The sequence below is a fragment of the Manis pentadactyla genome, chromosome 1 (genome assembly GCF_030020395.1).
Source record: "Manis pentadactyla isolate mManPen7 chromosome 1, mManPen7.hap1, whole genome shotgun sequence".
Classification (NCBI taxonomy): Eukaryota; Metazoa; Chordata; class Mammalia; order Pholidota; family Manidae; genus Manis; species Manis pentadactyla.
Genome location: NC_080019.1, coordinates 8,596,098 through 8,609,646, shown reverse-complemented (window position 1 = coordinate 8,609,646; position 13,549 = coordinate 8,596,098). Strand labels below are relative to the sequence as shown.

Here is a 13,549-nt window from a genome sequence, read left to right as displayed (position 1 = left end):
GTTCCGGTCGACTCGGGAAATCCCGGAAGAGCCGGGCAGGCCCGGGTGTTCCGTGGTCCCTGTTGCCAGTTCTGGGCGAGGTCTCCTGGTGTAGCGAGAGAGACGCTTCCACGCTGTGCTTAGGGCTTTCGCGTCACTGGACACCTACTTCCGATTTGAAATGGGAAATGAAGTCTGGGAGCCGCTTCCTTAGCCAATCCTCGGAAATCTCAGGTCTGCGAAGTGGAAGGACGAGATATCCACTTGCTGGTCCGAAGTAGAGGCCGGGTCTTACTGCGCTGGTGGTATTTCCACCACGTAGAGCTTAGAGTGCCCTTCCAAAGATGGCATTAGTTGTTCACTTACTTTGGCCAGCCTTATTCCTGCCTCCTTGGGGAAGGAGGAATCAAGCGAGGGAAGCGGGTAGTTGGAAGACCCGGTGAGAGGACACAATTCTTGTCCTGTGGTTGAATAAGTGGGCAAGTCACATTCTTTCGAATTCTATTTCCTTGTGAGTAAAAGGGCGACAATATCTCGTCATCGTGAGAAATGAGGATTAAAGTGATGCTTCTGGCTTTAGGTAGGTCCCCATTAAAACAAAGATTAAGGACTTATGCAAAGTTAGAATCCAGGCCGAATTTCTGCCTGTTAGAGCAGGCCAGAATCTTTCCAACTCCCCATCCCTACCAAAGTTTTATCAGTTTACAGCCTTAAGATGTCGGATTCCTTCCCTTTGACGCCCTGCACTCCTGGGTTCTGTTGAAAGACAATTCTCCACGTGGCATGTTTCTGTATATGAGAAAGGCACCGGCTGCCTTTTTTGGAATCCTCTTTTCAAGGATGTTTATATGGTGAACAGCCATCGAAGGCAGAAATAACGTCTCCCTCCAGGCAAAGATCTGGCAGACTTAATCTCCATTATAAAAGATTCAGATTCCCTAAACTCCAAGTTACTCTCCTATAATGCAACCTGCTGTGGCCCTCATCACCTAGGCTTGTGGGAACCTGGACTCAGGAAACGGGCCCAAATTATAATAATCTGACAACTGCTATCACTGTTCGTAATAAACTGTCCTTTGTCTCTGCCCCAAGAATTTTATCTACCACCATTCGTGAAACTGTGACAAGCTAATTTGCCAGTTTGCAAGTAGGCTAAAATCTCAGACCCTTTATTATTGGCTGTTGCCAACTTTTCCTTAGACTAGCCCTTTCCTCACAATGCCTGAACACCAATAATTCTTACTGCCTTCTGCAGTGTTTCATATACATGGTTCATGGTCCTGAGGAGCTTACTAAAAGCAGATTCCTGTACCCACTTCCATCTACTCTCCTTTCTGGGAGAAAGGCCCAGAAATTTGCCTTTTTCACATGCTCTCCAGGTGATTCTCAGGCATGCTGACGCTTGAGTCCCATTATTCTAGATCTCCACACCCAACAAGTAGTCAGGTGTAGACTTAATGGTTACTAGTTCAAAAATTAACCTTTGAGGCAATCTTTGAAAAGGCCACAAGATGGGAGTAATGACCTTACACTCCAGGCACCTCCCTAGAAAACCTTCCCTTTTAGTCCCATTTTCTTTCACTGGGTTCTCTTATTTATGTGATCCAGTCGCTCTGCGAATCTCTTCTGCCATATGTGTTTCATTCTATTCTTAGAAAATTTCCCTTGTTTATTTTGTTGTTTTTCTCAGATGAGTGGGGACACAAAACAAGGGTGAAGAATAGAAATTAAATGTATTTTCTGCCCCTTAAATAGAATCCAAAAGTTCACACTAAGCAATAAGCCTCTCGAGCCTTTCGGAAAGTCTTGGTTGTATTCCATGCGCTATCGCTAGCCAGGAGAATGACCTGGGGCATATTATTTCACTTGTCTGACTTCCTTTTTCTCAACTATAAAAGAAAGACTGAACTAAATGCTCTAAGTCCTCACCAGCTTACATACTCTGAACGTTTTGTATTCTTTGCATAATGTCAGTAAAGAGAGTGACTAATACCCAGAGATTGGAAACTCTTGGTCACTATAACCAATCTGTCACCAGTAAAAAGGACCTTGAAGACACTTATGCCAGCTAAACTACTGCAAAAGTCTGCTAGCAGGTCTCCTTGTCTCTGACTTGCCCCATCCCATACTCCAGACATCCTTGCTGGGCACTGCCACATTTCCAAACCCCTGCTATCACAATGTAAATTTATGTAAGGAATGGCAATTATTTTTAAAATTCTGTGTTAGGGAGAAAAAAGAAATCCCTAGATGCAGAAGAATGGCTTCTCTCTCATCTCTCTCTCTCTCTCTCTCTCTCTCTCTCTCTCTCTCACTCTCTCTCTCTTTAAAGCAGAGTGGCTACTGCAAATAAAAGGCAGAGATCATTAGGTTAGATTTAAACTAAGCAAGACCCAATTATATGCTGCCTAAAAGGAACCCACTTTAAATGTAAGCATACAAATAAGTTAGAAGTAAAAGGATAGAAAAAGATATACCATGCTAACACAAATCAAAAAAAGCTGAGGTGGCTATGTTAATTTAGACAAAGCAGATTTCATATCAAAAAATAGTATAGACATAAGGAGAATAGCTGCCGAATGTAACAGTTACAGAGCTGGCAGGAGCAAGAACCGTTTCTGGAAATAGGCAGCCAGAGATGCAGGCATAATTGAGCTTGTTCAGCAGAGTTACCAAGGAAATCACTATATAGTCTGAGGCTTGATGTAGAAAACAGTGATGGCTAAGGCCTTCTCTGAGGCTTGATCCATGGGAAAAAGGAGGGTGGAGACTCTGATTTGGTTTGAATAATGCAGGGAGAACATCCATAATAGTACTTAATGCAAGTGATTAGGAAGACACCTAAGGTAATAAATCACCTGCCTCTGGGTCAGATCTGGCTGCAGACTTATTTGCTCCACATGATTTTTTTTCCCTCTGTATCATTTATCACTGATGAACTTCTAAGCTGCAACTTTTAAAATGCAATTCAAAATGCTTAATAAGGGGATGGATTATCTCATATAACAGAAAGTCTGGAGGCAAGAAGGCTAAGTCGACCCAGTGACATTGAGACCCCAGATTCTTTCTGGTCTGCGTGGGGCTTCTTTTTGGTTGGAAAATTACTGCAGCAGCTCCAGGCTTCTTAATCCGGATAGGAATCAACATCCAGAAATGGAATTGAGCCATTTCTCCCTAGTAAGTCTCTTTTTCAGAGCCAAGAAACTTTTCCTAAAACCCCCCGGAAGACGTCCCCTCACACTGTTTTGGTCAGAAGTGGGTCACATGCCTACCTCTAAATTCATCACCAGCAAGGGGGGTAAGGCCACTGTGCTTGACTTGAACCAGTAGCATTGACCGTGTGGTAGAGGGGTGGTCACTGATTTACATTTGGCACTCTGCTGATTTGCTGGGAAAGAGGGGAAATCAGGTAGGCAATTGCAGGCTCAGGACAGTTGCCAACATTTGCAAATTGGGAGATTTCACATACAGATTTCTACCTCTTTTTAAAAAAATTTAAACATTTTTAAATTGTGTTAAAATAAACATGACAGAAAATTTACCATCCAGCATTTTTAAGTGTAGACTTCAGTAGTGTTAAGTATATTCCCATTGTGCAGCCAATCCCCAGAACTTTTCAACTTGCAAAATGGAAACTCTACGTCCATTAAACAACCCCCCATTTCCCTTCATCCCCTGAGGCCCTAGAGACTTGTAGTCTACATTCTGTCCCTATGAATTTGTCTACTCTATATGCCTCATGTAAATGGAATCACACCATATTTGTCCTTTGTGAGGGACTTATTCACTTAGCATAACGTCTTTGTGGTTCATCCATGTTGTAGCATGTGTTAGTTTCCTTCCTTTTTTAAAGCTGAATAATATTCCATTTTACTTACACACCATATTTTGTTTATCCATTTATCTGTCAGTGGACACTTGGGCTCCTCCCATCTCTTGGCTATTATGAATGATGCTGTTATGAACATGGGTTTGCAAACATCTCTTCAAGATTCTGCTTTCAATTCTTTTGTATATACACCCAGAAGTGGAATCTCTGGATGATAATGGTAGTTGTACATTTACTTTTTTTAAGAACTACCATACTATTTTGCATAGTGGCTGCACTGATTTACATTCCCACCAACAGTGCACAAAGATTCCAATTCTCCACCTCCTGGCCACAACTTATTATTTTCTTTCTTTTTTCTTATACTAAGCCTCCTAATGGGTGTGAGATCATACCTCCTTATGGTTTTGACTTGCATTTCCCTAATGATTAGTGATGTTGAACGTCTTTTCATATGCTTGTTGACCATTTGGTATCAACTTTGGAGAACTGTCTATTCAAGTCCTTTGCCTATTTTTAAATTAGGTTATTTTTTGTTGTTATTGTTGAATTGTTTGAGTTCTTTATGTATTCTGGATATTAACCCTTGCTAGATATCTGATTTGCAAATATTTTCTCCCATTCTGTAGGTTGTCTTTTCACTTTGTTGACTTTGATGCACAGAAATTCTTTATTTTGATGTAGCCCAATTTATCTATCTTTAATTTTATTGTCTTTTTTAAAAATGTCATAACCAAGAAATCATTGCCAAATCCAGTGTCAGGAAGCTTTTTCTCTGTATTTTCTTCCAAGAGTTTTATAGTTTTAGGTCTTATGAATAGGTTCTTGATCCATTGTAAATTTATTTTTATATATGGTTTAAGGTAAGGGTCCAGTGTTATTCTTTTGTGTGTGGATATTCAGTTTTCCCAGAACCATTATTGAAGAGACCGTCCTTTCCCCAGTGAGTGGTCTTGGCACCCTTCCTGAAGATCATCTGACCATACACACAAGGGCTTATTTCTGGGCTCTATTCTGTTGCATTGGTCTATATGTCTGTCTTCGTGTCTGTACCACATCTTTTGATTACTGTAACTTTGTAGAACGTTTTGAAAATCCAGAAGTGTGAGACCTCCAACTTTGTTCTTTTGAAAGAGTATTTTGACGATCAGGATACCCTGAGATTCCAGATGAATTTCAGGATGGGTTGTTTTCTTTTTCTACATTCAACATTCATGGGACTTTCACAGGGATTGCATTAAATCTATAGATGACTTGGGGTAGTATTGACATCTTAACAACAATATTAAGTCTTCTAATCCATGAACCCCAGATATTTTACACTATTTATTTATGTCCTGTGTTTTTTTCCAGCAATGTTTTATTATTTTCAGTGTACTAATCTTCTTCCTCTTTGGTTAAGTTCATTCCTAAGTATTTTATTCTTTTTGATACTATTGTTAATGGAATTATTTTCTTAATTTCCGTTTGGGATAGATCATTGCCTGTCTTTGCTTTAAAAAAGCAAGAAATTTCTACATTCCTACATTAAGCTTCCTCTCCTACATGGCAGTAGACTTTTGAGCTGAATAACAGCTGCTCCTTGTAGGAGGGACATTTGTTCTCCAATGTGCCACAGCCCTTATCCAGTGAGCTTCTCTCCCATTCCCTGTTTTGCCTCTGTAAACGTTTGGGTTTCACCCCCTTGTTTGGATATTCCCAGGGAAGGTTACACACTGCTGCTATTCATTGAGAAGGAACAAGGATACTAAAAACTCAGGTACAGACAGGCAACTCAGCAAGTTGACAAACTGAAACCTAAGCTGATTTTCCATGTCCCTGAAATGTATCTTTAAGCACCCAATTATTTTATTGCATACAGTTTGAACCAAAATTTTTCTAAAATATAGTATGTGCTTTTTTCCCCCCTCTAAAATATGGGATGCAGCCCATGATTTAAACTTCTTCATGGTTTACCAAAATAGACAATAATTACTGTGCTGTGCTGGGTAATAAAGGGATGCCCTCAGGAGTTAATACACTCTTAAGATTTTTTTGTCTCTGTCCTGTAAATAGCCACAGATGCCTGGTTTTGAGGGTTCTTACATTTTCTAGGCATATTTTGTTTGTTTCTTTTCTCTTTTAGAGGTTGTTCCTGCTACTAACAATGAATCTGCTTGTAGCAACCTGCTCTCAGTCCCTGGTTGCTTCCAACACATCGTGGGCTGGGAACAGATAGCCACGTTTGTTAGAACTGCAGATGTCCATGATGGCAGGACAAGGTGCATACAGTCATTCCGTTGTTTCTGAGCTTATCCGTAGGCTGTGGGGGACCAATGAGGTCAGTACAGATAGGGGTAAGGGGCCTAGAGCCAAGGAGGCCACACTCAGGGCAGTCATGGAGTTGACTTGGAGTGGGCAGCAGAGCAGGCTCCCCTTCCACGTAGGCCCTCCACAGGTGCACCCTGCAGCCGTCTGCCCTGCAGCCTCTATGGGGAGCCCCCACCCATGGCCCAGGTCCGAAGGCAGGGCCCAGGGCTGTGGGTGTGGCACTGAGGCTCTACCTGTTGTTCTTTAATGGAAAAACAGAAGCACTCTTCTGCTTTCTCCCTCTACCGTCCCTCTTGGGTACCCAAATTAATTTCTCAATGGATTTAATACAGTTTTATTTTTCCCAAGGAGATTCACTTTGGATTATGTCCAGGAGTCCTTTTTTTTCCCCCCTCTGTGGAAAGATTGTATTTATTATAACTTTTTCACTATAAAACATTTTCAAACAGTATTAGAGAGGAGTATAATTAACCCCCGCATGCCCATCATGCAGTTTACGTCACTTATCGACTTGGCTAGTTTTGCTTCACCTCTCTCCTCACTTGTGGAGGGAAGGTAGAAGATTTTAAAGCAACTGTTATTTTTTGTCTCAGGAACACATTTTGAAAAGTTACAACAGGATATAATACCATCCATTTATTGTCAGCTTTAAGCCATAGCACTAGCCAGAAAATGTACATGTATTATTTCTAGTCCTTCCAAAACTGTTAAGGCAAGTTCTTCCCATTCTATAGATGAGGACATTGAGATTCTGCCCTAATTTGTATATAAAAGAAAACAGGCTAAATGATGATATATTACTTAGGATACATTTTAAGCTATGGTAACAGAAAATCCCCAAATGCAATAACCTGAATGCTGTGTTTCTTTCTCCGTCATATAAAAGTTCAACTAGGTCCAGACCATGTCCAGGGCTAACATGGTGGTTTGATATCATTAGGACCCAGACTCCGTCTCACAACATTGCTCAGCTATTCTCAAAACCACAGACAAGTTGACTGCTCAGGTTCCATGATCAAGTGGAGGCAGAAAAGGGAAGAGTAGAGGGCAATTCATGTCCATGAACACAAGGCAGGATCCATGGCTTCTATGCACCAACCATTGCATAGAACTTAATCACATGGTCACACCTGCAAAGGAGACTGGGAAACATAGTCTTTATTTTGGGCATCCTATGATCAACTAAAAATCAGGGATTCTATATTAAGGGAAGAAAGGGGAACAACCAGTGGTACCTTCATGAATCTTGTGATATCAAGAGCCTGGTTTTGAGTTCTTTGTTTTGGCTTCAGTTGTGGTCCATGTAGTAAACCTGGTGGTTCCTGGTTTAATTAGAGACAGATGTCCTTCGGTGATGAGGACTCCAATTATTTAGTCCTTGTGCCCATGAGTTTTTACTTTGTTAGGTTTTTGTTCAGAAACCTTATAAATTTACTATTCCTTTAAAATGAAATTTATTCTAGTAGTAAATTTGTATTATATAACTGAATTTCATTATCCATAATGGAGAGACCCCAGTTATATACCATCACAGCCCTGCCAATGATGGTTTTTTTACCACCTGGTGACTGTGGACAAATTATTTACCTTCTCCAAACCTTCTTCTCCTTCCTACAAAATGGAAATACTACTACTTACCTGAATGAATTGTTGTGAAGATTAATGATAGATGAAAGTTCTTGGCAAACAGTGACCACTCAACAAATTGTATCTATGCAACAGATACGTAGGTAATCTCCCCACTAACCCTACACTATTTAATTCCTATCATTTCTCAAAATAATAAGCATAGCATGTTATAGCATAAAAATAGCCATAGCATGTATATTTTCATAACTATCACTTAATGTGGGCATCATAATACCCTACAAAATAGGTAGAGCAGATAGTACTTATTCTACTTTTCTAGGTTAGTAAATACAAGCTCAAAGAGATGGATTTGCTTGCCCAAGGTCATGTCTTCCCTCTTGACTGGATCCTTTCCATGTACATTTAAACATGTGCCACTGTCTACCACCTTAAACAAATGATAAAACAGCCCTTTTTCAATGCCCCCTGTCCCCCTTCCCACCCCATCTCCCAATTCCCTTTGCAGCCATGCTTTTCAAAGAGTTATCTGCACAGGCTGCCTCCATGCCTTCCCTTCCTGTGGACTCAGCCCACCCCATCTGACTTTTGCCTCATCACTAAATTTGCTCCTGGCAAGAGCCTGGCCTTCAGATCTCTGGTCCCTCTTACTCCCACCCCAAACAACCTCATCCATTCCTGTGATTTCAGACGCCATCTTAGAAGTTAGTTCCTCACCAACTCAGACAGCTTTTCCGAGCTCCAGTCCCAACTACTCCTGGGGTGGGATGGGGACGGGTTAAGGGAGCCCTTTCACAAGAGTCTGGGCATGAAACAAAGAGAGCATGAGCTAGGGTGGGGGCAAGAGGACTGGAAAGAAAGCAATGAATAGGAAAGATGCTTGGGGGCATTCCCAGCACCTAGGGACTGAATAGCTATGGGATGGTAAAGGAGAAGGGAGTCCATGGTGACTGTAAGAATTTAATTCTTGGTGCTTGGCCTAACGCTGTTGATGTTCTTGGGGAAGAATGGCAGGGGATCTGTTGGGGAAGGGATACAGCACATGGTTGAAGACCTGAATCTGGGTCAGGTGGGACATCTAGACGAAAAAGTCAAGCTCTTTTTTCCTTGCCTTTTCTGCTCCTGTTGAACCACCTGCGCATTGCTCCCCTACCCCCAGCCAGGGCCTCCCACAGCAGCCCTGTCTCCACTGGAGACGTAGACAGTGGACAGAAGGCAAATAGTTCACTTCTCCACTGGGTTAGGTCACTATTCGACCCACAGTGAGCCGTGGATAGAACTTTTTTAGAGCATTTATATAGAATGCTATGATCTTGAAAGTGTTTCTGGTAGGTTTTTTTTTTTAAAGGCAGGTAACAGTGGACACGTGGGACATGCAGGCAACATTGCCCAGAACATAAGGGCATCCACCCCAGGGAGGTTCTCAAAGTCTCTCTTTAAATAAAACCCATGATTCTTTGATTCTAGGCGTCAGGTTTTGGAGCTTTAAAAAAAACCTCCAAAGAATTGCATAACGTCTGAAAATTCTGAATTACCCTTTACCCTTCTCTCAAATGAGGGCCTGGTGAGGTTGTAGTTCCATAATTTGGCCACACAGAGGCAACATACACAAATTTACCTTTTCTTAAACACAGCAGGATGCCTGTGCTCTTTAGCTCCCAGGGCCTCTACCGCCCTGGCACAGACCCTCGGCCACCCAGGGAAGTCTCTAACCCGCACCACCTCATCCTCACGTGCGAGAACACGGAAGGGCCACACACTTTCCGCAGCCCTCTGACAATTTCCTTGTAGTGCGGTCAGTTAGCCATCTGTTTCCCCACACTTGCCCATCTAACTCCAGTTTGCCCCTATTTACCCCATCCGACTTGCCTTGTTGCCCCAGGCCCTAGCCAAGGTCTCTCTCAACATTTAGCTGGCTGTCTTCTGGTTGCTTTGCAGGCACCAGCATGATCTAGTGCCCAGAAGATGACGAATCCGTGAACAAGATGGAAAAGTGGAGCTCTAGCTGTCATGGCTCTGAGCCCCCCATAGATGGTCTGTAAGTTGCCATGTTTGGGCTGGTGGGCCGGAGGCTCAGAGATTTGGCCTTCCAGTAAACCTGGCAGCCAGTGTCTGCATTTTAAAAGCTACAGGGAGTCCACTGACCATGTTTTGAGAAACATTGGTTTTCTGCTTTGGTGGTCTTGGATATGTTAATTAATATCTAAGTCTTGGTTTTCTTTTCAGAAAATGTGGAGAATGAAACCAAATCATGTAAACTGAGAGCTTCTTTAAGGCAGTGGTTGGCATTTAGACCAAACGCTGGCTCTTCCTGTTGTTCTCCTGGGGTGGCTGATCTGCTGAGCTGGGAGGGTTGGGGGTGAGGGAGTGTTATGGGGGCAGTTGCATATGCCAGGCTGTCACATGTGGCTGCATGACTCCAGGGGGCACCTCAGAGATGCCTTTGTGAATAGCACCCTCTAGAACTGTGGGGGATCCCAGGCATTCACAGGACCCAGAATGAAGAAGTTTGGTGCAGGGACTCTGAAGAGGAGCTTTGAGGATGTGAGGGGCACTGAGTGTGCACACCCACTTTTCCACCTTATGCCAAGTTCAGTTCAATTCCTCTTCCGGACAAAGTCTGGAATCTTTCCAATGATAGGGAAAAAGGTTGCTAAGTGCCTTTGAATTACCGCCTCCAATCTCACTGCCCCGCTGCCTGAGGAGAGCCAGCCCCGATGTTTGGGCAGTGGGGTGGGCCTGTATGCAGATCAGGTCAGGAGGAAGAAGGCTGCCCAGCTTCTGTGACTATTTGTGTGCCGCCCTCTGGTCCTGCCCAGCCATCACAGCACGGGGACCTGGTCTTTGGTGTTCCACCACTTGGACCAATTCTGCCAAAGCCCCTGGTGGTACTCACCTGATCTCTGGTGCCCTGCAAAGGGGCAGGGGCCACTTCAGGGCATGGAGAGGCCGGGACAGACACATGCTAACAGCGTGGGGGTTAACAGTCTCCCGTTCAGGAACAGATGTGGGGCCTGGAGAAGAAACACTAGCCTCTAGGTGTGGCCTCCAGAGACCGCGAGGAGAGTTGGGGGAGGGGGAGGCGGAGAGGTGGTAGGATTCGGGGAGTCAGCAGCTCGCAGGGACACACAGGAGCAGAAGACCCCACGTGGGATCGGGGGATAGCAGAGATGGCGCCTCAGGTGGGCACCTGCAGTTCAGGGAATTGGAGGCGGCGTCTACTTCAAAGTTTATGGTAAGAGGCTGGAGCCGGCACTCGGCGCCACCGACAACACACCCCACCCTTTAAGGAAGTGGGGTGGGGAGCAGCAGGGGTGTGGTTAACGAGGAGGAGCGGAGGGGAGACGCGAACCTGTCAGCCCGCTCCCTCAGCAGAGGGCTCCGGGGCCGCGCCGAGACCCCCGCACCTGCCGCGCCGCGCCCCACCTGTACCTGCGCACCGCGCCCCACCTGGCCCAGCCGAGGAGCCGCCGAACCGGCGCTGCCTTGCGTGTGAGTCCCTCCCGCGACCCGGCTGAGCGCCCGGCCAGAAGTTGGAGGCTGTGTGGGGTGCAGGGGGGTTGGAGGGGGCGAATCGCAGACGGTGGGTACCCGGACGGCACCGCGGGTTCCGGGAAAGGAGCGGTGGCCGCGAAGCCGAAGCCGCGGGTGCAGGGCGCGCGGGGCTCGCTGGCCGTGCGCCGGGGTGAGCGAGTCTATTTTTGGAATTCATTCGAGATTCAAGGGTGTTTCTCGCTCTCTGCCGTCCTAACAGTCAGACAGGGGAGGCTGGGGCGGAGGTGGGGAAGCGCAGAAAGGCCGCCTGCCTCTAAAGGTCGGATCCGAGAGCCACAAACCAGGGCTTCCAGAAGCCACTTCGGGGCTGCTCGGCGCGCCGGGGGAAGGGGGAGCGGGCTGCCCTCATCCCCTACCAGGCCCTCCGCAGCCGGCATCTGCCTCTTGCCCCGGCGAGGGCATCTTCTAAAGCAAGCAGGGCTCTGCACGGGGAGAGGACAGCTCCGGGGTGCGTGTGTGTGTGTGTGCGCGCGCGCGCGCGTGTGTGTGGTGGGGACTAAAGTTAACATGCGCTGCTGCCACGCCGGTTCGTCGTGAAACTACCTTCCGAGCGCTGCTAAAGGGTTAAGTTCTGTGCTGCCTTCTCCTGCTGTCAGGCTGTGCGTGGGCAACGCCTTGGGTGGGTGAACAGGGAACATATGGGTGATGTTCTGAGCCCACCCAGCCCTACCACCTGCCCTAACCCTCATCCATCTGACACTGGCGTCTCCCCACACCCCAAACTTGGGGCTCAATTCCGTTAGGCTCCTTTGAAGGCTGGGGGAGAAGGCGAACAGAAGCTTGGACCCAGAGGGGCATTTGCCGGGAGGGCTCAGGAGCAGAGGCAGACGAGCTCTCCGCGAACCTGTAGGTAGACGTGAGCGCATGGGGACGGTTGGGATGGCGTGATCGGGTAAGCGGCGCAAGACGCCACTCTGTGCCGCGACTGCTCGCTCTTCACCTGAGTCCAGGCCCAGAAATACTACTGTGGACCTAAGCCCCAACCTTTCACAGCTCCTCTGGGGGAGGGAGAAGAGGAGGCAGAGATGAAAAAGTGAGTAAAGAAGGAAGGGAGGAAGGAAGTAGTTATGCTCCAGAGACCCAGCTCTGTCCTGACATTTGCCATTCATTCATTCCATATTTGGGTTCTGACTTCCTACCTGAGGCCAGGTGCTGGTGCTGGGTGTGGGAAAACAAGGGTGACCCAGCACCCCCTCTCCAGCTGCACAGTGAGGGGTGGGTGCTGCAGTGGGAGGGGGCAGGGAGCCCACGCTGGGGGCTATAGAAGGAGCTGGTCAGGGGTGTCCAGGAAGACTTCCCGGAAGAAGTGACTCTAAATGGAGACCTGAAAGATCAATAGGACTTAACCAGTGAGGGGAAGAGAGGGAAGAGGAAGGACACAGAACATAGGAAGTGCTAAGACCTGAGGCCAGAAGCAGCATGACATGACGCATCCAGGAAACTGAAAGTAACTCGGAGCATGGGGGCGAGGTAAAGCTGGAGAGGTATAAAGACTCCAGAAGGGCCTGCTCAGGCTGCCATGGCAACTCCCGTTGGAGCAACACTTGGGACCTAGAGCCAGGCAGGAGGCTTCCCAGCATGCCTCTGACTCTAGGGTGGGTCTGCCAGATTTGGCAAATAAAAACCCAGGACACTCTGATTTGAATGTTAGAAATGCAATGAATATTTTCAAGTGTAAGTATGTTCCATACAATATTTGGGATATACTTACACCAAGACATTATTTATTGTTTATCTGAAATTCAAATTTAACTGCCCAGTATTTTCAATTTCATCACATTTAAATACCAGTACCTGGTATGTTACCTGGCAGCCTTCTAGCTGAGGATGCTATCTGCCGCCAAGTGAAGGATGGGTGGTGCCCAGCACTGCGAGATCAGTCCCAGGACATACTTATCTTGTAACCAATCCTCCTGAATTCCAGTTTGGGGCTCCTTCACTGACTGACTGTGTCATTTCTAAAACAAGAAAATACAAATAAAAATCAATTCCTAGGTCAGCTTGTTCACCTACACAGCTGAAGGACCACACTACTTCGGAAAGAAATTGGGCTTTGGAGCCCAGGGGACCTGGATACAAATCCACGGTCGGCCACTTGCCCGCTGAGGCCTCATGTAAGCCACTTAGCTTCTCAGAGCCTCAGGAGCTCTTCTGAAATGAGGACTAGAATATGTCTGCCCAGGTTGTTGGGAGGATCTGTGATAATGAATGTGCAGTGCTTCGTGAGTGCTTAAGAAAAAGTGGTAGATATTAATTTTTGTGACACCTTCACAGAGGTGACCAAAGTAT

General features: G+C 46.0%; 1 protein-coding gene across 6 annotated transcripts in view; it reads left to right on the top strand.

Moving 5' to 3' along the window:
• The first annotated feature begins 60 nt into the window (after window positions 1–60).
• Window positions 61–13,549, top strand: part of PTK2B (protein tyrosine kinase 2 beta) — a 122,362-nt gene continuing 108,873 nt past the window's right edge. The window contains exons 1-2 of one of the 6 annotated variants that reach the window (XM_036889140.2): window positions 61–213; window positions 9,644–9,743. The gene's annotated coding sequence lies outside the window, so the exon portion shown is untranslated. Of the gene's footprint in view, window positions 214–9,643; window positions 9,744–10,801; window positions 10,941–10,999; window positions 11,198–12,088; window positions 12,107–13,549 lie in introns of those variants that run through there. The other 5 variants (XM_036889142.2, XM_036889139.2, XM_036889146.2 and 2 more) reach the window with 5 other exon arrangements.